This window comes from Enhydra lutris, unplaced genomic scaffold (assembly GCF_002288905.1).
Source record: "Enhydra lutris kenyoni isolate GAN:26980312 unplaced genomic scaffold, ASM228890v2 scaffoldscaffold33, whole genome shotgun sequence".
In the NCBI taxonomy this organism is placed as follows: domain Eukaryota; kingdom Metazoa; phylum Chordata; class Mammalia; order Carnivora; family Mustelidae; genus Enhydra; species Enhydra lutris.
The window spans coordinates 19,925,417-19,952,094 of NW_019154117.1; the positions used below are offsets into that span (position 1 = coordinate 19,925,417).

At 39.2% G+C, this 26,678-nt stretch overlaps 1 long non-coding RNA gene across 1 annotated transcript in view; it reads left to right on the forward strand.

Moving 5' to 3' along the window:
* LOC111153629 overlaps window positions 1-22,334 on the forward strand; it is an 87,495-nt gene extending 65,161 nt beyond the window's left edge. Inside the window, exons 5-6 of the long non-coding RNA XR_002641014.1 lie at window positions 12,920-13,178; window positions 17,614-22,334. This is a non-coding gene — a long non-coding RNA (uncharacterized LOC111153629). The remainder of the gene's footprint in view (window positions 1-12,919; window positions 13,179-17,613) is intronic.
* The last annotated feature ends 4,344 nt before the right edge of the window (window positions 22,335-26,678 follow it).

The following is a 26,678-nucleotide window of genomic DNA, read 5'->3' on the forward strand; positions in this document are numbered from 1 at the left end:
ATCTAGTTCTGTATAACTTCTGTGTACATTAGTAAAGATCTTAAAATTCTTCAAGAAACAATTAGTGGACATTTTGTGGATTTTCATCTCTGTTATATGACTTTCTTTTTTGGTTCTAAATACTGATTCTCTTACTGATTGAGGGTTTGAGAGAACATGTCCATTGAACAGATTTCTTCACTCTTATAGGACATTGCCCTCTTCCACTGTGGTTGAAGTGCCCTTCTTGGCACTCCACTCCTCTACCAGGCTCTGTTGACTCCTGCTGGGTACCCCCTTTGGATACCACACTCTCTGTTGAACATTCACCCACTGTGCATCTGCTAGGGAATGTCTCTGCTTGACTGAATGTGCCCTCAGGTACCTTTCCCTTAGGAGCTTCCAACTAATTGGTCCAAGTCTTGTGACAAAAAAGCTACATGGTCATCCATGGCAAAGTGGAATAAAATATTTCTCCTTTGTTAGTTGTACAGTGTTGAAAATAACACAAAGCATGATTCTTCTGCCAGATATAGAGTAGGCTTTTAAAATAAATTGTTATTTCAGTTTTTAATCCCCCCTACCATGCCTCTTGTTGAGTCAGGAGGAGGTATGAATATCAGACATCACTCAGAGGATGAAGGCTTTGTTAGTGGGTCAGTTCATAGTCCTCTGCTCCATTACTGCTCAGAGTGACTTTTCTCCCCAAGAGAGGATTTTGCTGCTACAAATAGATTGTTGTGGCATCCATTTGATTTCTCCATTCCATAAACTGAGGTTTTGGGTTTTTTTCATTTTATGTATGTCTGTATGTATTTTTCCAGCTTTATTGAAATATAATTGGCATACGATATTACATAAATTGGGTGTGTGCCAGGGACTAGGAGGCGGAGGAGATGTTGGTCAAGGGTACATATGTACAGCTATACAATGAATAAGCTCTAGGGATTGAATGTATAGCATGGTGACTATAGTTAACAATACTGTACTACATGCTTGAAAGTTGCTAGGACAGTAGATCTTAAATGTTCCCACCACACACCAAAAAATGGTAATTTTGTGAGTTGATACATATATTAACTAATCTTATTTATTTATATTTTTTGTTATTATTTGGCTGTTTCAATTATTCGTTCCATTTTCATTTGGCATGAGTCTTGTTTTCTCAAGAAATAGTGTTGGCTTTTCTGCAAAGAGATTTCAATTGTACAAGCACCCCCAGGTTGCCAGATGTATCATGATGTATTTGAACCTAGCAGTGAACTGATCTTGGATTCTTTCATGGGAAGCTCCTCAGAGTCCACTCCAGTATGATTTTGGAAGGTTTGGCCAACTGTTTGCTAGACATGGCAAACTATATGTGACTATTACTAAGACTCAAATCTGGACACTTTGTGCTTTACCATACTTACAATAGACCTATAGGTTATGCATTATAAACTGGTTTCTACAGGTGACCAAGCTTGTCCCTAAAGAGTTTTAGGAACTTGATTAGGGCCTCTTACATCCAGTTAGCAACACTGAAGATTCTGAAGGCAGGCTTTTATCTACTGCACCTCATTACACTTTTAAAACTGGGATACAGCATACAAATCATAACACTTCATAGGAGAATTATCTTAGGAGCAGGTGGGTGAAATGATCTCTAGTTTCTTCATTTACCTTCTCATTCATCAGGAAGTTATTGGCATTCATGTTCTTCGATTGAAGAACCACCAGGACACTAGACTCTTCTCTTCTTTTAGCTTCTCATGGAGAAATTTTGTTTTGTTCTTTTGTTGTTGGTGGTGTTGTTTTACTATTAAGAAAATAACTACTCCCTGCTAGGCTGGGTGTCTGCTTTTCCCTTTCCCTCTGCCCCTTCACCCCTACTCATTCTCTCTCTATCTCTCTGGCTCTCTCTCTCTCTCTCTCTCAAGTAAATAAAGAAAATATCAAAGAAAAGAAAACTATTTGACATTACTTTTCACTTTGTTTGAAATCCCTATGGCTTCCCATTTTAAAGTGACATCTAGTGGGGTGCCTGGATGGCCCTGTTGGTTAAAGGTCTCACTCTTGATTTCAGCTCAGGTCCTAATCTCAGTGTTGTGAGATGGAGCCCCGCCTTGGACTCAGTGCTCAGCAGGGAGTTGGCTTAAGATTCCCTCCCTCTCCCTCTGCTCCACCCCCTTCACACTCTCTCTAAGATGAATGAATGAATGAATGAATGATATTTAGCATTGCTCAGTCACCACAAGAGAGAAGTATTTCTTAGAATTATACAACGGAGGGGAGGCTAAGAAACACATAGTCCACTTCCCCATTTAGTGCTTCAGTCCCAACAGCCTAGAGTCTGCCATGCTTTATAAGATCCACATCAGACCACTAACTATGCTCTAGAACCCCACCATCTTCAGGGCAGTCTTGACACACTAACATCCAATGCTGGCTTTAAAGCCTCTGGTCTTACCTTTGCCTCCTAAGAGAATCTGAAAATCCTCATGTCTCTTCCACATGGAGACCTTTCAGAAACCTTCGTGACCCACTCTTATAGCAATGATAATAACCACTTACAAGTCTTTTTCATTTTTAAATTTATGGAACACTCTAACAGAAGTCTTGTTTGAAATTACCTCTGAGGTAAAGACAGTAAGTGTTTACAGATGAGGAAAATGAGGTTCAGGGAAGGAAGCCAAATAAGATTATTTTACAACTCTTCTCCAAGCTTCTGTCCTTCTGTAGGTGACCTGTTTCCTTTTCCCATCAATCTTGCACCATGCCCTCTTAGCACTGCCAACACTGTCCTGGCTCATGGTGACGTTCATGTTCTCAGGACTAAAGCAAGGGACCACAGCTATTTCTGAGCAGTGCGAATGGGTTGTGTTCACCTAGAGAAACAGTGCTGATAAACTGTTGAGTGCTTAGGTAATATCATTGCAGAAATAATATGACATAGGTGGGGAAAAAGCAGCAGAAGACCAGGGTTGGGGGGGGTGGGTACACTGAGGTGACTTCCTGAGGATGGGATGGTTACATGATTAAAAAAAAAATACATATATATATATATATATATATATATATATATATATATACCATTCCAACTTTTCCTCTTGGATATTTTGTAACCCATTTTACCAAGTGGTCCTGTCAATATATTTCTGTTTCCTAAGTTTCCAAAACCAATCAGAAGACAACTGCAGAACCCTCTTCTATACATCCCCATCTCTACAGCCCCTGTCTTGATTGAGTCCTGTGTGATGTTTCTTCTGGCTATTTGTAATATCTTCCTCACTGTGCTCTGTCACTGCAGTCTTGCAAATCCATAATCCTCTCCAAACATGAAGCTGACCAAGTCAGTTTTCTACTCAAAAGCCTTCAGTCATCTCCCATTCTATGGAGAATCACATGCAGTCCCTCAAGCTTGCAATTTGAATTTTACAATTTTCCCAAGCTCCCACAAGACCTGCAGTCATGCATTCTTGATCTTACAGAACTAAGAACTGTATTTGCTTTTCTCTAAATACAGGTTGCATTTTTCCTGCCTTTGTGCTCCAAGCACACTTGTTTTTCTCTCTTTCTGGAATTCCAGTTGCTTCTTACCTCCATACTAGATTTACAACCTTTCAAAGGCCTACTGAAATCTAACCTCTTCCAAAAGCCTTCTTGTGTCCCCCACCGCCCCCTTTGTTTTTTTTTTTTTTAACTTTCCCTGAACTCCATTACATATTCATCCCAGTCAGCCACTATTGAGTATTTAAGTGGTTGACTCTCCCAATTCACTGTAATTCCTGGAGAAGAATATCCACAGCCTATCACAGGCACTTAAAAGATTTCATGGATTGAATTGAATCCCAACTGGTGTTAGTATAGTTGTGTATTTATTTATTTGTCATGTGTTTCTTCAGTATATGTTTGTTGAGTGGCTGCTTTCTGACAACTAAGAATTTCAAGCCCAGCGGGGAAGATCTGCACAAATGTATCTAAGTATAATTCACCATAGGAGAATGCCATAACTGGGACTGGGATAACTATGGTGGAGCTATGGTCACTTAGTTTCATATTGTGCTTCTTCAGTGCTCTTTTCATTCCTCATGACTCTATTTTTCTTCATCATTTAAGCTTTGGTCTCTTGTAGGCTGTACCTGGATAGTGATTGAAAAACCATGTAAAACGTACTGTAACCCAGTACTTTTTCTTAGTACTCTCCCCAGTACTCTGATCTTAGTTTTCCTTTCCTTTGTGGTCATTTAGCGGCTATGGATCCTTCAGCACTTTCCACCTCTCCTTTTCTTGCTTCAGAGTTGGGGACAGTCTCTCATTTCCTTCTTCTTAAAGATCAGCACACAGGCATTAAAGTTTTAGAGTTTTTTCTGTTAGTAAGTACAACTAAAGAAAGAAAGTGTTAACCCAAAAGGAAAATTAAGAAATATTCTGTGTTACCAAAATTATTCTAAATTAATATTTTGTCACCAAAATATTCTAAGTCACCAAATCCTACTTTTGGATTTTTCTGGAGTAGTGTTTGGTTGCACTTTTAGACTTTTAGGGTTTTTTAAAACCCTCCTGGTTTTAGCTCTACAATTCTATTATGATACAATATACATAACTCAAAATTGATGATCTTAACTGTTTTTGAGTGTACAGTTTTTGTGGCATTAAAGATATTCACACTCTTGTGCAACTGTTACCACCATCCATCTCTAGAGCTTTTTCATTGACCCTAAATAAATCTCTGTACCCATTAAACACTAGCTTACCATTCCTCCTTCCTCTGCCCTCAGCTCCTGCAATCCACACTTCCACTTTCTGTCTCAGTGAATTGGACTCCCCTCGGTACCTCAAAGTATGTGTCCTTTTGTGATTTACCTATTGTACTTAGGAAACTGTCTTCAGGTTTCATCCACATTGGAGTATGTCTCAGAATTTCCCTCCCTTTAAAGCATAATAATATTCCACTGGATGTTCATACCACAGTTCATTTATTAATCTGTTGATGGATACTTGGGCTGCATTCACCTTTCGCCTATTGTAAATGATGCAGCCGTGAACATGGGTGTACAAATACCTGTTCAAGTCCTTTCACTTCTTTTGGGTTCATACCCAGAAGTGGAATTGCTGAATTGCATGGTAATTTTATGTGTAATTTTTTAAAGGAGTTGCAATACCCTTTTCCACAGTGGCTACATCATTTTACATTCCTAACAGCAATGCACAAGCAATGCACAATGTTCCAATTTCTCCACATCCTTGCAGTGCTTGTTAGTTTGTTTCTTTTTTTCATTTCATTTCTTTCCTTTTCTTTTTAAATTTTATAATGCTAGCCATCCTAATGAATGTGAAAGGGTGCATCTCATTGTGGTCTCCTGGATGTTTCTGAAGGTGATAATCACCTAATCTCACCCTTTCTTCAGACCCGCATTTCTTCTTCTACTTTGCTCTGTGAAAACTTATTTTCCCAGGATGTCATTCTGAGCAATAATGGAGGGCAAAATAGTAGGTATTCTTTGTAAGAAGGAATTTATTTAGATTTATGAGATCTCTGTATGGATGCCGCCTCTCAGTGTTCAGTTCCTTCCCCTTGACATGGTCTTTGTAGAAAATTTTCTCAGACCTCTTTCCATCTCTGACCACATTTGGTGATAATTCAGACTTGGATCTACCCAGATGCAAGAATCCATTTATTTTCATGCAACTGTTTATTAATTCATACCTTCATGCATTTATTCAATTCTTCCTTATCACCCCTTTATTTAAAATGTTTAATGTCTTTTCTTTATTGCTTATAGTAATTAAGGAGGTGTACCAGTGAAATATTTGGACCATTTCCCATTCGTTCAGTGTCCAAGCTGATTCTCTGAACATCTTTTATGGGAGGGCCAAGTTTTGTGGGGTACATTGAATTGTCTATTAGAAATGGATGTTCATTTCATATCTGGCTCAAGTCAGCATTTCAAAGTAAGACCCAATACTTTTAGAAATCTATTTACACAGCCTGAAGTAGGTACTTGTATTCCACTTAGAAGTGGAACTATTTATTTCTTTCTAATATTATAAATAACATATTGTGAGTTAAGGATGCTTAATAAATCCTAAATAATAAAAAAAGGAGACTGACTGGCAAGGCTGTTTTCCTGGATCTTATAATAATTTTCTTAAATTCTTTATAGCATTACAGTAATGATTTCCTTTCCTTTTCTATCTTTTTCTTTCTTTCTTTTCTGAGCAAGGGAAAACAAGATTGACAGTGAGAATTACCACATGCAATGTTTTGTTGTTGCTGTTAGATTTCAGGCTTATAACTAAATAAAAGATGGCATAATTTTGCATCAAATATGTCCCCAAATAAATTTAAGACTTTCCACTAAGCTTTGTTCTCAGGAAACCATCTCCATATCTCATTGTAGAAATATTTCCATGTGTAATTAATTTAAATATAACGTAAAAGAAGCAGACTTAAAATGAAAAAAAAAAAATGCCTTCTACCCAAACATATTTGACCACAAACCAAAGGCACATTTTGGGTTTGGTCCTTATTTTGATGATCACAGGATTTATCTTTATTTGCATTTTACTTGGGCTATTTTCAATGCCTGGGGAGACATGATGCACACTGTAAAATAATGTAATAAAATAATTGGACATATTTCCCTTGTCTCTGGGCATATTTATGCTTGTATACATGGTCACATTGCAAGGGCTGGCAGTGCAGCAACCTCAGCTGTAAATTGTTATGCTAATAGTGCCAAGTCACCATGGCCGCTCTCTTTCTGAGAAGCAGACTGGGTGTTCCAATGGGAGAGATTGCCCTCAAGTCACCTGAGAAGTCAGGGCAGCCCATAAAACAAATGTCTGTTGGGCTTAAAAGAAAAAGACCCATGAAACAAAACAAACCAACATCTAATCCTTTGCCAGTAGAAGTTTTATAGAAAGCACAAAATTAGTGACAGATTGAGGGACGTTCTTCTGGTCTAGAATCAGGGAACAAACACAGCTACTATCATTCTTCCCATTCTCAGCCAAAAGAACTTGGTTGCCCACAGTGCCTGCATTTGTTCTGACCTCTCACATGAGGAGCGTGATTTAAAAACTAGTCATTTAAAAAAAAAAAAAAAGAAAGAAAAGAAAAAGAAAGAAAGAAAGAAAGAAAACAACAACAACAACTGGTCATTTCAACTCAGGAAACTTGGTTAAGTGAAGTGAGCTAGCTTTGGAATCAGAGTTATAGTCAGAAGCAAGTTTGATACGATTTGAGAATTGGAGTTGGGAATTCAGGATCTCAAATCAGGACAGATGATTTCAAAGACAGCATTGTACTTGAAAATGTACATCAGAATCTGAAGTAGGGCCTTACCCGTTTTTAGGGAGAGGCAGGAGACTTCTAATTTCTTGAGTTCTCTATACAAATTATGAATTGACCCTGAAATCAAGTAGGGATGCTCTCTATTATATCTGCCTGATGGCAAACAAAGTTGACCTGATTTTGCTCTCTCTGAGAAGTGGCTATGAGAGCTTTCATCAAGCGCTCAAAGGACAACATTGGTTTTGAGAAAGTACACTAAATTTAGAGTCACAAGACCAAAGTCTGAATCCTAGCTCCTTTCCTTGTCATTTTGGATCTGAGTTTGGTTATTTTGGAAATGTCACTCTATCTCCTCTGGTTGTCTTTTACCTAGAAGACGGGAACATTGGTTGTTAACCCTACCTGAAGACAGTGAGGTGTTCTATAAATTCATGCCAAGGATCATGTTTATTTTAAAGCTGAACTCATTTCTCAGTAATAATCCTTAAAAAGCTCCTTTTTTTTTTCCCTGTTAAGTTGGAAGTATGTTTTGAGGGACTCATTGCTACATATGAAGCCCCTGGAAAGGGAAAGTACCTAGAGGGTATGATATGGGAGTTTTTTATGAGCCAGTCTTGGAAGTTGCATATATCCCTCCCGCTCAGTTCCTGTTGGCTAGAATTCAGGCTCCCAGGCTTAGCTCTCTGCAAGGATGGCTGGGTAATGTAGCTGATTCTTATGCCTGGAAAGAAGAGGAAATGGAATTGGAATAACTAGCCAAATTTAGGGTCAGAACAACAACTCACATACTGTCTGGTTTATAATACAGTCATGTAAATCGTTTTGATTAGAGTATCACTTAATGGGGATCGAAAGACCGAACTTTTCACAAATCCCCAGAAGGGACATTAAGAAAAGCTTGTGTTCAGCAGCGGTGAGCAGGTGGTGCCTTGTAAGAGGCATATCTTTCTTCTTTGTCTTCTCATGGGGGCTGATTGAGGTGGCTCAGCTCTATGTGAGAGGAAGGGCCCTGCTCCCCAGTGATCAATACAAGAACCCTCTAAATGAGGGTTCAACAAGCTCAACTCACGAGCTTGTTTTGGCCTGCAGTACTTTCTAGAAAATGGTCACTCCTGGGATGTGGGGAAGAGGCCTGTAAGAAAGCAGAGCCCTGCCTGCGTGAACTTTACTAGTTTTTTTGAGAGGAGTCAGAATGTGAACCATACCATTTATATGTGGACAGTAATCTCATGGTCTCACTTGCAGACAGGAGAGATTTTGTGGTCAGGGGCTAGCCTCAGAAACAAAGTCTTGTGCATGAATAAATGACCCTGTGGTTCCTGACACATATGTGAGCATAAGGACTCATGATATGAGAGGACCATGAACCAAAGAAGCTGGCCCATTGGGTTGGTGGTGGGCATAAGAATGAAAGGCATCCAGCCTCTGAGTTAAAAGTACCTCCAAGTACCCCATAATTGCATTTTAACCAAGATTTTTTATAAATAAATATAACAATGTTGACTAGGGACTTGTTAGCTATAGGATCCCATATATTTTTAGTCATAGCAGTTTTTTTAACAAAGAAACTGCATATGGAACCAGGGAATGATTTTGTATACTAGGAAACTTTCAAATTAAATTCATTACTCATTCTCAGTGAGTGGCCTTCATTTGGTGGTATTTCCTAAATTTCAGTGCAAACTGAAGTCCATGGAAAAGCAGGTTAAAATTCCAGATCTCTGGTTTCCCAGTCCCTGCAAAAAATTCCGAACCAATAAATCTGGGGCAAGGCTTGGGACTCCAGATTTTAACACCATTCTCACCCCCCAAGAATTCTGCTTTGTAGCTAGTCCTCATGCTTTAGGAAAGACAGGCTTAGTGATTTAATAGGACTTGCTCATGTTTGTGCAAAAGTCGGTACACACGGTTTTCATGACTCTTAGCATAAGAAACTATGACATGATCATCGTCAGGAAGAGCACTTGTTCCTTTATTTATTTCAGGAAGGGCATAATGGATTTAGATCAAACCGTGAAATAACCGGCGGACATTGTAAGAAGCAACCTGACATGAACCACAGCGATTTGGTGCCTACTGTGTTCCAGGCGCTACACGGTGCACTTTATCTCTCACAGCAACCTCGCGAGACAGGGGTTATTGATTTCATTTTAGAGTTGAGAAAACTGGAATTCCAAGGGGCTAAGTAAATTGCTAACCTTGGATGGCTAGTAAGCAGCAGGGTCCAGATTTGGATCTTGCTGTGTTTGACTCCAATGTCCTCTCGTCTGTTCTAGATCAAAGCTGCAGGCTGGGATAATGGCAGCTAATAGGAAGTAAGAGCAGGAGATGTGGGAGGAGATGGCAGGGCTAGCAGAGAACATGGGGGATGGCAGGAGGAAGAGGGCAACTGGCAGATGGGAAGACAAGTAATCTACCTTGAGGTTCTGGGGACCACAATAGGTCAATGGGAGCATCTCTCCAATTTAGCTCCCTTAAGTTTCTGGTTAGGCTTTCTGTTGAATAGCATAAAAAATAAGTACTCTGTAAGGTGGTCATCACTGCACCTGTTGTTATGGACCAGGAATTTGAGGATTAGTGCACTTAAGCCATTAACTGAGTCACAGAATTAGTTAACAAACAATTGGGGATTACAATCCAAGTCTATCGGATCTCAGAACCCACTCTTTCCAATTCACAATATTCTCCCCCAACAGAATCCCAACAAGCATTTTCCTGACTGGTTTATTCTGTGAGATTAACAGGAGATAAGATTAGGAAGATTTGCTGTAAATTTCGGTGGTGGTGGTAAATTAGAAGCAGAAGTCAGGATCCATGGAATTGAGTAAGTAAAGGAGCAGGGATTTGGGGGAATGGGCTTTGTACTAGTGAAGAAGGAGAAAGACAGGATAGGATAAAAGAAATGTACAAGGCAAGGAGAAGAAAAGGGAAGCCAAAGCAAAATGAAGAGAGAAATAGAGATAATTTGGTATTTTTTGCTTTATTAACACCATCCTTCTTAAATATGTCAGATTTTAAAAAACTTGGCAGTAAAACTTTGGAAGGGATAGTGATAAAACCTGTTTCCAAATACACACACACACACACACACACACACACACACACACAAATATAATGTATATATTTGTATATGTGCATATATATTTGTGCATACATATGTATGTAAAATGCGTATATATTTGTGTGTGTGTATGTGTGTGTGTGTGTGTATGTGTAATAAAAACACAATCACATTTTCATGGTCCTTTCATATGCTATAAGTACTGCAAAGTTAACACACCAGATGGCGGGGCACCTGTATGAGTGTGTGCCTGTTGGGAGGGTGGGTGAGGCTATTTGTGGGGTTCTCTCTACCTATCAGTATGGACATAGGAAGCAAAAGATGAATTGAGAAAATCACCATATTGAAATTGTACCTAATTTGTGTGAGTTAATAATGGGGACATAAAGCTGTATTTATTCTAGCCCATAAAAGCTAGAAAAGAAGTCTTTTATTATGAAATAATTACCTTCTCAAGGCAGGAAGATAATAGTAATTTGATGTATGAATGATTTCCTGATATTCCAAGTGAAATCCAAGGGAATTTCCAAAACCAAATATAGATTATGTTTGGCTTTCATACTGCTTCAAATGGTCTGTGACCATATTCTCTAATTAGAATTAAAAATCAAAAATTGATTATAAGAGGATCTCCAGAGGCAGGATCAAATGTGATTTTTTTTTCCTGAACATTTTTGTTTTCTGATTGTTCTCCAACTAACACAGATTAGTAAACAAATTAAAGAAGATAATTGTTGCTGAATAGATATGCCAAGTCTCAAATTCCTAACAAGAACAATTCATTGGCAAATAGGTTGATGGTAGATGAGACCAAGTTTTTAGATAAAGATGATGATTTAAATCCAATTTTGATCTGAAGTCAGCTCATAAGGACCTCTGTAACTTTAATTTAGTTGAGATTCAGTACTGGTAAGGCAAACTGAAAGATGAGTCTCAAAAATTACCATTAGTGATAAGTTTATTCCTATAAGATAAATATTCTAAATTCTGAAACATTGCTCTACAGAAATATTTTTAGCACATCTTGCTTGTGAGATGAAAAGTATGTCTCTACCATTTGCTGATGTTGACCATCATCATAGTCTTCTCTCTTACTCTATTATGTATATTCTTATATATTTCCCTCTACCAAACTCCCAAGAAAGCCAAATTACCTGGTGCCATAGGAAGCAATTTATTGAAGGCAGGACTGTTGGCGATGCTATGACCCAGCCAAGGAGTGGCTCTAGAAAGTGCCTCATTTCACATCCAATGAGAGCCAGGGGTGGGTGTGAGTGGATTGATGTCTGAGTGGTAGATGCAAACTTCTAGTGGAGGTTTCTACTTCTCCACCCAACCATTTGCTCCTTGGAGCTTTGCTGCCTCTCTACTTTACTTCCCTGCCGCTGACTTCCACCTATAGGCATCCTCTTCTTTTCTGACTCAGAATGGAAAAACTGCACCGAATGGTGAATTTTCTAGGCAGAGCTACAGCAGGGTTTTCTTCTTTGAAGTCCACTCTGCATTTCTCTGTTGGGAAGGAGAATAAACCTTCAGGGACATCCAAAGTTCAGAGTGAGGAATACAAGTATGGCTGCTCAGGTATTCCCTTCCTGTAGGTCCCTTTCTGCCTTACTATCACCCATCTGCCTTAAGATTAAAATTAAGTAAGACTTATAATTATCCACTCTTATTTTAGTTAAAAATGTAAGATTTTAAACCTACAAGTGCTTTAGTGCTAACCAATGGTGTTTCTTAAAACAAACAAGAAATAAAACAATGTCTAGAAATTGATTCCATAACCACGTCTCAAATGATAGGATTGATAATTCAGTCTGATACTGACCTTGAACTGGGATTGCTTGTCTTTTCATAGATATCTCTTTGAAATTGCCAAATCCGATGAGTTAAAAACTTAGTAAGCTTTTGAATGCATTTTTAAAACTTTTTTCAGACACTGTTTATATCAGTCAAACGTATGTATATAAATATACATATGCGTATGTGTGTATATATACTATATATACGCAATGCACATATACCTACATAGTGTAGGTATATAAGTACACATGTTTGAACTCTAAGGAGAGAAAGGTCAAAAATGACTTCAGTGACAGAGTGATTAAAGTTTGGGTTAATTTTATTTTGCCTGATAAGTTTACTTCTGGCCGTTGCGAGTTGGCAGCAGAATTGTCATCCTGGAGCTCTGTTTCACAATCTGAAACCTCTTCCCTTGTCTGTGTGTATGAGTGCAGAGACATTTGGGAGTGCTCACAAGTGTAACTGCAAGTTTGCCTCAGAATGCATAGTCCTGAAATCTTAATATGCTACTTTTTTCCCTCCATAAACAATACAAAGAAGTTGACAGGTCTGAAAGGGGCTTATGTGAAAAGATAATTAAGAGCTTTAGAGAGTGTCAAGAGTCAATAGCTCAGCACTGTCAGCACCGCGGAGTGTTACAGGCTATAATTAGATGGCATGGAGGTGGAAGGTATGTTTGGCAGTTGATTCCTGCATGATCTCCGGCGGAAAAACAAAGAGCTGCCTTCACGAGATACCAGGCGAAGTGGGGAACAAAGGTACTGGAGTTAAACCTTTCAAGTGTCTCTCTGTTTTCCCAGGGTGCATCATTTGGTGAAGAGCTTCTTTCCTTTTTGGCGCCAGCATGGGACATTTGGCCCGCGTTCGTCATTCCCACAATCCTCTTGGCTTTGGGCTGCCGACCTCCCTGTGGCTTGGCGGATGAGACGCCATTTTTGTGGTGCCTGCGGGTTCAACTTGCTCCACGTTCCTGTACTGCCTTCGGACCCAGAAAGTTCAAACTGATTTCGGGCAGAGCTAGTTGATTGCTGATAAGAAGACCTTTTCCAAGGAGCTCTGGTAAGTCCAGAAGAGTTTCTCCATAAGAGGAGATGAAAGTCAAAAGGCATTACAGGACTGGGTAAAGTTGCTCTAAACCATGAGATTCAAAGTTTATAAACAGAAAATCTGTAAAATATGTGTTTGAGGGTACAACAATATACAGTATATTCTCACTTCCCCCATTATGATGATCTCAAATATGTATATGTGTGTATATATATATATATAGAGAGAGAGAGATACATATCTATCTCCATAAAATTCTTCAGAGGCTTGTGCTTTAGAGCTTTTAGTTGCTCAGTGTTTTAGATGTACTCAGACTGTCTGTTTGCTCTCTTGGTGTATTTTTCAGTCAGAGAGCAATACTTTGGTATTACTGGTGAAGTTCTACTTCCATCATGTTAAAAGATAAACTGAGGCATATTAAAAGTTTTATGAATTTATTTGAGCAAAACTCAATTGGAATTGGGCAGCATCCAATCTAGCAGAAAGAAAGGCACTCTGATTTTCAGGGCAGAAAAGAATGGGAACAGCAAAGCTATAATAGGTAAAAAATTGGGTAGGTTATTGCAAGGTTACTTTCCTTTAGGGGATGCCAGATGACCTAACTAATGTTGATCAACTGATTCCTAATTGAGTGGTTTATGATTCCATTTCTGGGAAATCTGAAACTGTAATTAAGCTAAGTCTTGGTTTGGTGATGCCGGGCTTAGCATAAGTGACTCCATTTTGGGTTTGTTGTCCTGTTTTCAGCAATAGATGCCAAAGTACTGTCCATATTATTGAGCAAAACTGCAAATTTGGGGGTAAACATTCCTGGCCAAAAATGATCTTAAAAGCTTCTTCTGATATAGAAGTTGTAATTAAGCAACAATATTTAATCAAGAAAAGTGAATTTTAATCAATACTATTTAAGTTAAACATGTTAATATAATGACATAAATTGTATAAGTACAAAGTCAGAAAACATTACACAAAATTGGTTTGAAATCAGCCTGTACACCCTTAAAACATAACTGTTTTTTAAATGTTTGAAAAATGTATTTCTTACCTCTAAGAACACTGTGATCAAAGAATCATCCCACACATACCTGCTAACTTTTTAGCATTTTCTTTAAAATCTTATGAAACACGTAGGGGTGGTTGAAGTCCCCATCATCTTGTTCCCATCTCCTGTTCCAAAGGCAGTACTTTCATAAATTTAAAAAAAATTTACATACATTTTTGTCTGTATATCTTGACAGTAATAGAGTATTGTTATTGTGTTACTGTGTTTTAAAAGTTCATAAATAGTGTCAAAAAATGTCCCATTCTGTAATTTGTCTTTTTAAAATTTAATACTGTGGTTTTTTTGAGACCTATCCATGTTAATACATACCCTGGTTTATTTTCTTAACTAGTATATGTTATTCCATTTTATGATTAATGACAACGAGCCTGGAAAGGTAATTTGGGCTGGACTCTGCTAGTCCTCAGGTGCCACGCTAAAGACTGCAGACTTTATCTGTGGTGACAGGTGTAAGAGAAACTAGAGGATGATAGGATGTTTCTAAGAATTAAATGGCACGGAGAGATCTAAGTACCAGAAGAATGAGTGTGGGGAGACTAAGTAAAGTAGGTTGGAGTGGGAGGGCTCTGTGGGGCCCCAGGTTAATCCCACAATTCAGAGCATAATTACCCTATGAGATAAAATGATAGCCCACCCCTGTTGATTAACATTTGGGTAGTTTCTGATTTTTCTCTTAAAAAACAAAACCTAAATGAATATTCATGTATATATGTCTGGATGAGAGAGAGTTGCCCCATGTAGTTGTAGAATATTAACTATACCCATTTGGGCTAATTTTCCATGTTGATAGAGTACTTGGGCATTTTGGCTCCCAGAATAAAAAAAAGGGAAGAAATCAAAATCTATGTTGTACATAGATGCAATCAACAAATAGCCCCTGAATTCACATCTGTTGAAGTTGAATATTGTATCACTTATAAGTTTTCCATCATTTATGATTACGGTTGGGTTACTTTTCTGAAGTCATGCATTTTATCAATGATTCTCAGCCATCTTCTGGAGCTCAACATCCACTCAAAGGTACAGAATTTCAGTGGTCACACTGTCTACAAGTTCAGGTGTCAGGGTCCTTTCGGAATCTAACCTTAAGATCCAGTGACCCAAGATCATGCAGATTTCTCCTCAACCTGCCTCATTATCCAAAAGAGTTCTTACTTGGTTTGGGAGGAAAGAGAAGGGTATGAAGACCAACTCAGGCACATTTAAGAAGAAAGCAAACTTAAATAAAAATAAATGGCATGTAGTAGCTTCTGCGATCCTCTTTTCTGCTCCGAAGCAGGTTTGAAAAGTGGTTAGTTATGTTTTGCATCTAACTCTTAGGGCTGTTTACTATTGCTCATTCTTTCCTCATTTTCTCTCATTAGAATCTAATAAGTGTGATATGATAGCTGAACTCAGACTATAATCAGATCAGGATGAGTTGCTTGAGAACGAGATGTTCTAACCCCCTTCTTTAAGAAGACCCTGGACAGACAGATGGCTCAGAAACCTCATTGTATCTCATGCAATTGTTATATTACATTTGGAACCATGGTCTTAAGCTGGGGTCCCACAAAACCCTCCTCCTCCAGTAAACTTTCCTTAATGTCCCCACATTGATTTTTCTGATACTCAGATCTCATTGTGCCATTTAATGCTTGGAAACATCTTATCATCCCCTGGTTTCTTCTACATCAGACACTACAGATAAAGTTTGAAGTCTCTAGTGTGGCACTTGAAGACCAGCAGAATGCAGTCCACCCTACATTTCCAGGCTCAGTGTCACCTGTTCTTACTTCTGGATTTAGTGTTCTCCCTGGACACTCATGCCCTCGTCTTTCATAGCTCTTCGCTTTTGCTATAACCGTTGCTGAAAATCCTAAAAGACACACCTTGTTGAAATCTTGGCCAACGGTTTGTGTCTTCCTTGCTTAAATCCTAGTAACACCTTGTAGACGCTTCTGCTGCATGACCTGTTACCCACAATTATTAACACTGATGCATGAATCTAAATCCTTCAGAAAACCCCAGACTTCCAGAAGACAAGGAAAATATCTCACTCCCTGTCAGAGCTCCCCAACATACCACCGTGCGTATAGTAGGTTCCTATTTAATACAGTGGAAGCTGGACAAGAAAAGGAGTCTTATTTTGCTTATCACCCCTCTACCTTGTGTTCTTAGAACAGCACTTGGCATATGAGGGCTCATAAATATTTTGTATTATATCAAGGGTCGGTAAATTATGGTCTGTGGGCCACATCCAGCTCCATACCTGTTTTTATGAAGAATTTTTGGTATGCAGCCATGCTTATGCCTTTATATATTGTTTATGGATGCTTTCTCTACAACGGCAAAGTCGAGTAGTTACAATAGAGACTCTATGGCCCACAAAGCCGGAAATATTTACCATCTGGCTCCTTGCAGAACAGAGTTCACGGACCAAATAAATGTAAATGGGCTGTGCACCAGGGAGATACAAGACCAGAGAGCAGCACAAAATGTTCCTAAAAATACTGAATTTAGTTATTACTCCGATTTGTCATTTCAAGAGATTGGCCTCCTCTCTATTTCCATCAACATGAAGATAGGCATATATGCATTTATTGTCAGCCTCCTTGCCGTTATCTGCTGGTGAGTGATTAGAGATAGCTGAGACTGATACTTGAGAGTGAGAGACACACACATATGCATCTATGCGTGTATAGTGTAAATATTCATTAATTGTAGGCATCACTTTGGAAAATGCTCAGAAGTATAAATAAAAATCATCACACTCTAATCACACAGCCCAATGTTTTAAAAATCACACAGATCATTTTAACCAATTGATTTTCAGAGTTCAGTCAAGAAATTTCAGGTTTGTATACATATATTCATTACTAGCTGAACATCCAAAAATGACCTGCATATAATTGCATGGTGACAATATTATAATTCCATTAGAAACAGTGGTACTTATTACATGCTAACTTGTGTTTATCCTGAAACTCCATCACCTGATGAATATGCAATTAACCTACTTATTACCACAGAAAACACCTCCTTAGAAATACAACACATCCACATAATTTTTAATCTGATCTTCAAAGGCTTTCTGTGGGAGAAAATAATTTTTTCCCCAATAAGATGTATTATTGGAAACACAACGGTATGTAGCCAACTCACTACATCATCTGATTTATTTTAATTAGAGGTTAGCTGCTGAATGTGATTACAGTTATAATTATTACAATACCAGTCATCCACATTTCCATTAGCATTCCACTTGATCGTTAGCAATAAGCAGAAATAAAATATTAGGACTTTTAAGAGAAGAGATTACCAATTAGTACAATTCTCCACTGGCACAAGATAATTATTAATTATGATCATCATGGTAATTATTCACCAAGTTAAATTTCACAGGGCTACCGGTGTGCAGATCCTCTCTGCACTGCATTCCGACATCAGCAGCCTTCTTATCTGCTCTGGAAATCCTGAAGCAATATTTGTATTAAATACACAGGTGAGTGCACACCAAATGGGAAGGCAGCTGTAGAGGCCCAGAATGGATCTCCATTTCATTAAAGGATCCCTTCTCTTCGTAGAGTGTTGTGAGGGGAATATGTAAAAACGTAGACCTTAAGAAAGGTACCTCTATTCACAGGCAGACATGTGGGTTGATCACACAGGATACAGTTGAACCCAAACTAACCCTCCCAGTACCAGCTCTTTCATTCTCCTCCTACAACTGCCATTCATATTCACACCAACACTCTTTATTGTGAAGAGAGCCAACAAATGCTATTTGAGGATGGTTAATTACTCAAGGACGAACACTATACAGAGAAGTTGGAAAAATATCTACAGGCATTGTGGTTTTCAACGTGCCTCCACTTCACTGGGGCAAAGCTGAAATATAAAGGCATTATTTGGCAATATGTACCTTTTTCTATGAAAATGCCTTTATACAAAACCACCATACTCTTCTCAAGGTTCTCTACCTGACATGAGAGAAGTTTAAGAAGGTATAAAGGAAATACCAAATGGGACTCGGGCGCTGCGCTAGGATCTGGAAGACAATCAATGCTAGTCTTGATCTTGATCCTGAACCTCCACGGTTACTCTCGAGGCAAGTTGTTGAACCTCTCAGGGCCTCAGGTTCTTTCTGGAGACAATTATCCTGCCTTCCTCCTGAGACTGTTGGTAGAGTCAAATGAGATTGTATATGCAGTCATATCTATGAGCTATAAACTGCTGTACAAATCTAAGGCACATTTAAATAATTCAAAGGAACCACATTTAACTAGACTTTTGAATATGTCTTAAGAAAATAATTTAAGAGCATTACATATCACCAAGTCACGTTTTTACTCAGTAGCCAGTGGGAAAAGGCTGGAGTTGCCGGAAATGGAATTTAGGTGAGAAATTAGAGTTTCTTCAATCTCTGGATTGGGAAGTGTTGAAATAAATGATAAAGCGAGGTTTCATTATCTCCCTTTTTTAAAAGGAAAATGCGGATGGCTAAAGCTTTGGAAATGAAAAGTAGATGGGCTGGGACAGGGGGGTGGTTGATGGAACAGTGCAACGTCGGAGAATCTCTTTCATACACAGAATCATGTGCCCATTGCTAGCAGAACACACTTCTTGCTGTGGGTTGCCTTTGTAGTAACTGCACCAATCAACTCTTGCTGACTCTAAATGGGGGAAAAGTAAAGTAAATTTCAAATGACTTTTTTTCATTGCTGTTCATGTTTGCTGCCAATGTTTGCTTCCATGCTTGAAAACATGAGCAGAGATTTGTCTTTGGGAAGAGCTCTATTTCTCGTGTTTAAATAGCTGCTGCCCTAAAGGGGATTGAAAAGAGGTTGGGGACAGCCAGTATCCCATGGCCAGAGGGACAGCACATTTTGCTCTACAAAACAAAGAATGTTTAGAATAAAAAGAAAGCAACCAACGTGGAATGTGTTATTGCTTACCTGCATTTCTTGAATTGGATCAGAAACAAAGACAGACAGACAGGGCTCAAATTGCCTTTGGGCATTTATCATTGTAAGTGTTTGGAGAGCCCAGGTTATGAAATATCAGTGTGATTAAAGATTTATGGATATAATAGTCATTTTCTTGTTAATTTAATTCTCTTACAATTTTTAAAAAAATACACATCTTCTATTCTAGGCCAAATTTCTGAAGTATCTGTCAGGAAGAAAATGCTATAATATATGAATTTTTTGCCCTATGAACTGATTATTTTTAGCAGCTTTTTATGAGTGTAATAACAGTAATTTTAGCAGCTAATTTACCTAAAATCATTTCATTCCGAAACCTGAAAGCCCCCAAATCAAAAGGTTCTCTTTGTCTAAAAAGTTTAATCAAAATAAATGTTTCTAGTTAGTTTTGAGAGGAAAAATTAGGGTTTCTTCTTGCTCAAATATTTAGTAAGCTCTCAAGGAGGTGTGGGGGGAAGCAATCTGCCTGTCATAGGAGAGAAAAAAAAATTAAAGAGCAGGATTTTTAAATTGTACCTCTTGACACCAATAAATAACAAGAAAGAGCTAGTACCATTCTTTAACATGCGTGCGTACAATACAATAAGCAAATCTGACTCATCTGCCAGCCTGATTGCTTTGTTTAGAATTCCACTGTCAGAGGTAAAGTGGGGGTGAGGGGATTTATGTAAATTAGGCCCTTCCAAGCTGGAAGAAAGTTGGATTACTTAAAAAAAAAACAAAAACAAAAAAAAACCCAAAACAAAACAAAATAATTTTTCCAACTTTACAAAGTTAAAAGTGCTTTTGTTTCCACATCAGTTCTGAATAAGAGTGACTTTTAAGTCCCCAGATTCAGGTTAGAAGTATGATCTGGAAACCACGACGATGAATTTCCACAGATTTTTTCCAAGGTTTGAAGGTAACTGCTCTGTATCTTCCTGCCTTTCTGGAGTGAGTGTTGGAATGGGGAAATGGGCCAGGGGGCTAGAAGAGGGGGAGTGGATTTTTGGATGAGACATTTAGTCCTGGTTTCTGTATGAGCTGAGTGTCATCAATCAGATTAACCTAAGAAATAAGCAGCTGCCTGTCTGAAGGTTATATAAAGTGATGGCAGCTCCAGTTTGTTTATGTTCAATCAGAATTGATACTAAGGTAACAGTATAGACCCTCAGACCCCTGGAACGTAACAGTATAGACCCTCTGACCCCTGGAAACCTCTGTGTAGTACCCTAACATTGTGGGCACTTTGTTGGTTTGTTCTAGAGGGCAGTGGGGCTGGCATCTGATTCTCTGACCCCATTTGACCTGACCGTGGGTATTTCACATTCTGGCAGTCTGCGCGCACTTAAATGCTGAATTCAGATTACTTAGAGAATTCTAGGTCTTCTCTGACACTTCGCAGAGAGGGCAATGTTGTAGCGTTGACTGCAAAATAAGAAGTAATAAATTCAAATCCACACCAATGATTGGGGAATCAGAGAGCATGCGCTTCTGGGGAAATTTGGTTTTAGGCAATGGGTGGAGCCTGATGGCATGGAGAAACGGTCCTTTCTGGTGACACCAGCGTTTTCCCTTTCCAGCTCCAGTCTAATCCCAACCAGCCTTGGATTGACCCGCTATGGGAGCTGGAAGTTTTGTGAGAATGCTCTAGCCCTCATAGCATTTGAGGGAGAGGACGAGAAGGGGAGACAATTGGCCTGAAGAATTGCATTCTCCCCTGGAAGAGTGGCCAGGCTAAAGTCCAGCAACAGAGCTCTGGGCCTGTGGTTCTCAGAGTTTGTGGAGAACAAGGGTGGCTTCTGTCTACTCGTGGTTCCAGGAATACTCGCTGATCTTCCTCGTCCTGAAGAAGCGGAGACATGGGGGTTCACAACCTCTGTCTGAGGTGGAGCATGTCACTCTTTGTCCCTAAGGAGACCAAGAACTAATAATAAAATACCAAATGGTTAAATATTTTCTATTATTTTTAACAGGACTTCTTATCATTTTCTTATTTTTTTAAATGAAGAAGTGGAATTCAGTCAGGTTGTGTGCTGAATCCTCTGTCACAATGGCTAACTTAACATTAATTAACATTTTTTGTCAGGAGCTGCACAAGAGCTAGCTTTGAGCAGAGAAATGGAGAGGCAGGACTGGGTAGGACAAACACAACCTCCCAAAGGATGTTAAACTGGGGGACAGTATTTTTTTAGATGGCTGTGCAAGATTGATGTGTCATTGGTGCCATGACTGTGGAGGCAATGACCCAAATGAAGCTCATTTTGAAATGGAAAATGTATCTGTTATAGGAATGAGAAAGTACTATCAACTCATTTACACTGTGTTGCCGCGATTTTTCTGTATACATTGCTTAAATTATTTCATTTTTGCTAATTTCTGAACAGTAGTGGGATTGAGGCCGGGGTCTACATTTTGTAGTTTTGTATTGGCTGGACAGTTTTAATAAATCCAAAAGTATGAGAGCAAATTTTTTAAAAATTTTGAGAATTATTAATTTGTTTCATAATTATGAGACAATATTTGACAGATATTTCACAGGCATTGAACAACATTGTTCAACAATTTTGAAGAGACATTTTTGGGAGTGAATTTTGAGGAGCCATTTTTGGGGGTGAAAATGTCTCAACAATCCCTGCCCTCGGAAAGGTCAAATTAGCTTTATTTGAAATAATGTGACTCCAAAGACACCCTCACCCTCCTTTTTGTCATCTTCCAGTATATCCACTGGAACTGTCCTGTTAGTGTCCAGATCTCAAAATGTGTTCTTTCAAAGATTCCTCCTAAGAGGAGCTGTGGCCCTCAAGCATGGTATGCCTTGGAGAGTAGCCTGCTTTTAATGATGATAAGAAATGTCACAAAAAAATGATCTATCGCATGTACTTTCTTAGTATAATATATGAGAAAAGTTTGTTCTATCCTTTTTATTCATTCTAACAGACATTATTAGACATAATGAGCAATATTGTAGAGACTTATACAATAAGTTGAGAATTTATGGTGATGGAGATGGATGATGATCAGGTATAAGAACATTAAAAAAACAACAACACTATTTGGCCCGTTGTGTTCTCATTATGTTTAGTTGCCAGAATCCCCCAGATAAGACTTAATTTTCCCTTTTAAATAATCTGTGAATTTATATTTTAAAAATACCTCTTTTCCCATTCCTTTCCAATGTTTTTGATATTTTGATACTTAGTTCTATTTTTTATGCTATTTATATGCATGTATTATTTATTGTAATCATGTCATATCATTTTTGATAACAGACTGAGTGTAAACCATAAATAAACTGTCTTAACAAAGTTGTCATGTGGTTTATGAAATTCACGCTGATGACGAGAACACTAAAGTAAATTTACGTGAGTGGTTTTTCTTTGTTTAATTTAAAAGCTCTCTGCCAAGATTATTGAAACATAGGCTCCCAAATTTTATGACAACAGTAAAACCCGAGCAATATAGAAATTAATGGATAACTTTCATATTAGACTTCTGATACAGTTCAGAATGGTGGATGAAAGAAAGCCAAGCCTTCACTTTATGGGAAAATATCTGTGTTTAGCAATACAGCACTAAAATATATTAAGACTCTAAGCTCCAGAGAGACTTCCAACTAGGTTCGATTCTAGGAACTCAAGTTTCAATGATCTGTTACATTGTTGCCCATCTAAAAAACATCTCTTGAAAATCTGTAAAGTCCTAATATCAGAATATATTTTGCATGTACCACAACTAATGTCCTATTTGGTAAACGTTCTAACTTTGTTATATACCACCTTCTTTCTCCCCTTTGTATCTTACCTATTTTATTCCTCTAGAATGCATGTTTGAAGACCACTAAATCTTCTGGTACTATACAATAATAAGAAATAAATGGCAGGGGCCCCTGGGTGGTTCAGTCATTAAGCGTCTGCCTTCAGCTCAGGTCATGATCCCAGGGTCCTGGCATGGAACCCCACATCAGGCTCCCTGCTGGGCTGGAAGCCTGCTTCTCCTTCTCCCACTCCCCCTGCTTGTGTTCCCTCTTTTACTGTGTCTCTCTCTGTCAAATAAGTAAAATCTTAAAAAAAAAAAAATGGCAGATTCCATCTGGGGATGAATAAATTATATAACTGGAAAATGCTTGGCTTGTATGGGAAAGAACATGTCATTTCTGGGATGACTTGTATGTACATGTATTTGTCAGATAGGGGTGTGTGCACTGAGATAGGGCAGCCTCCTCCTGTTAACAGATCTCAGAAAGCTCAGAAGAAGCCACAAGGCCAGGCACTGATGGGAGGATTGTTCAGTCTTTTAAAACTACTTAACCAGGGGCACCTGGGTGGCTCAGTGGGTTGAAGCCTCTGCCTGCGGCTCAGGTCATGGTCTTGGGGTCCTGGGATTGAGCCCCGCGTCAGGCTCTCTGCTCGGCGGGAAGCCTGCTCCCCCGGCCCCCCCCCCCCCCGGCCTGCCTCTCTGCCTACTTGTGATTTCTCTCTCTGTCAAATAAATAAATAAAATCTTTGAAAAAAGAAAAAAAAAAAAACTACTTAACCAGGGAATGCCTGGGTGGCTCAATCAGTTAAGCGTCTGTCTTTGGCTCAGGTCATGATCCAGGAATCCTGGGATCAAGCCCTGCATGGGGCTTCCTGCTCAGCGGGGAGTCTGCTTCTCCCTCTCCCTCTGCCCCTGCCCCTGCTCCTTCTCTCTCTCTCTCTGTCTCTCAAATTAAAAAAAAAAAATTAAAAAAATTAAAAAAACAAACAAACTACTTAACCAGTTGGCACCTGAGCTCTAGTTTCAGTATTGAAATTTGACCTCAGGCAAATATTAAACTGGTATGCTTCAGCTTCCCACAATTATTTAAATCATATCACTTGTATTGGTTGCAGTGGGAGGGAAAAATTCTCTGACAAAAATTCTCATCTCTTCCTCCTACAGATGTGGCCAAAAATACTGTGGATCTTCACTCCTGACATGTTCCTCTGCTCTGGTGTCTAGACTAATGTTTTTCAACGTTTAATCTGCAAATGAGTTGCCAGAGATCTTTGTCAGTTTGGAGATTTGCACTCAAGGTATCTGATTGTGGCCTGGGATTCTGCATATCTGGCAAGCTCCGGAGCAACCCCAGTGAGACTCATCGTTGGACTGTACCTCCGGTACCAGGTGTCTGGATTAGAGTCCATTATAAATGTTGTCTGGTCACTTTGACATGTTCCGTATAACATATTTTGGAACCAGTCTAAAGCTTGCAGCAGATTTAACTCCATGTGATAAGGTAACAGTATGAAAGTGTTAACATTTGATGAGCTGTGGGAGTACTTCAGTTTTAATAGAACTCACCTGTGATGTGAGAAGGATGTGTGAGAATAGGTTTTAAGGTCCCTAAACTTCAAAATAATTTGAATCCATCACTCTAGTCCATGTGCCATAGATGTAAAGATACATTTATTTCCTTCCCCCAAATTTTAGCTCCTGGCTCACTGTCAGCCTCCCCAATACTATCTTTGTCATAAATCTGGCTGATTTTCCTATTCCACCTAAATGCCCCTGGCTCCTTGACTCCTGTGATGACGCCGACTTCCGTCCCGTGTCAGCCTCATCCCTCCATCACCTTGGGTTCAACCATCTTCTTCTCTAACCACCACCATCCAATTCCTTTTCCATCACAACCAGTTCACGGGTACCAAATACTGCAGTCGTGGGGAACCTATCCTGCATTTTCCCATCCCTCACCTCTTCTTGCTCTCATTTCTCTCCTTGTCACGTTGAACTCAATGGTCCACCATAAGACCCCTCCCCTGCCCCTCTCCTGTTCATTATGCCAGCTGGGCAAAACCACATTGTCGCTTGCCACAGGCTGGATAATGCCCCCCACAAAATATCCAAGTCCCGACTCCAGCCAGGTGGGAGCGTCATCTTATAGGACAGAAGAGACTTTACAGACAAGATTCAATGAAAGCTCTCAAGATGGGGAGATCATTCTGTATGGTATGAATGAACCCTGGATGCAAATGCGAGTGTTTTTAATCCTCATAGGACAAAGGCAGCAAAAGATTTGGCACAGAAGGTTGAGGACTATATGATAATGGAAGCAGAAAGGGATTTGAAGGCACTAGGCTGCTTGTTTAAAAGATGGAGGAGGGGGCCAGAAACCAAAGAAAGCCTCTCTAGAATCTGGAAATAGCCAGGAAATGTATTCTCCAGGAGAGGCTCCCTAGGGAGAGTGGTCCTGCTGACACCTTGACTATAGTCCAGTGAAACCGACTTCAGACTTCTGGTTTCAGAACTGGAAGAGAATTGATTTGTGTTGTTAAAGCCACTAGGTTAGTGATGATTTATTATAGCAGCCATAGGAAAAGATTACATTTTTTTAAATTAAGTCTCTGCCTACACTATGCTTATACTAGCACAGCTAAACATGGTGAAGGGCAATCACACAACCATGCTGGCCAGTTGAACTTTTTTTTTTTTTCAAGATTTATTTATTTGAGAGAGAGAGAGAATGAACGAGTTGGGGGAGAGGGAGAGGGAGAGAATCTTAAGCAGACACCCTGCTGAGCACAGAGCCCAGTGTGGGGCTCCATCCCATGACCCTGAGATCATGACCTGAGCCGAAATCAAGAATAAGATGTCTTACTGACTGAGCCATCCAGGTGCCCTCCACCCCCAGCACTGGCATTTTAAATGGAAGTCCCTGAGTGAGTCTTCAGCTCTGCCCTGAAATCCTATGACATTACCCTTGCCTGCTCACACTCTTCCATTATTTTAGGGGATATTTTATACCTCCTTTCTCCTCAACTGTTTACTGCTTCTAGTCTCCTCTTTTAGCTGAAGAGCTATTCCACTGGAAACAAAAGCAGAAACAGAATCAATTAGACACAAAGTCGAAGACCTTCAGCCAGCTTCTACCGCCTTCCTGTGTCTCTGGCCTTTTACCAGCTCTCCCCTTAACTATAAATGAACTGTTCTCACCCCAAGCTAAGGCTCACACCTCTACTTTTATGCCAAATATCATCTCTTCTGCCTATTTCCCTAAAATAGGGAAACAGTTTTTCTTTTTTGACTTGCTCATTGACAACAACCTGAAAATCCTCTTACTCTTCCCACCCAACTATAGCCCTGTTTATTGCCTTAATTTTACCATAAAATATATCCAAAAAGTATCCACTCTTGCTGTCTTCTCCTCCCGTTGCTCTTAATCCTACTAAAATGGACTTTTACCCCACCATCCAGTAAAAGTGCTCTTGTAGAGGTCATCAGTGGTTTTGATACCTCTGCCCACAGAGGTAAATTCTCAGTCCTTACTTACTTGTCTTACCAACAGCTTTGACACAAGTGATCACTTCCTGCTCTGTCAAGCACTTTCTTCACTAGGCTTTCAGCTTGAACTGCTGATTTTTCTTCCATCTCATCAACATCTCTCCCTGACCTCTTAGAATTGGGCGGCTCCCAGAGTGAAGTCCTTGGATCTCATTCCTCAATCAACTCTCACCCTTATTTATCTCCTCCAACTCATAG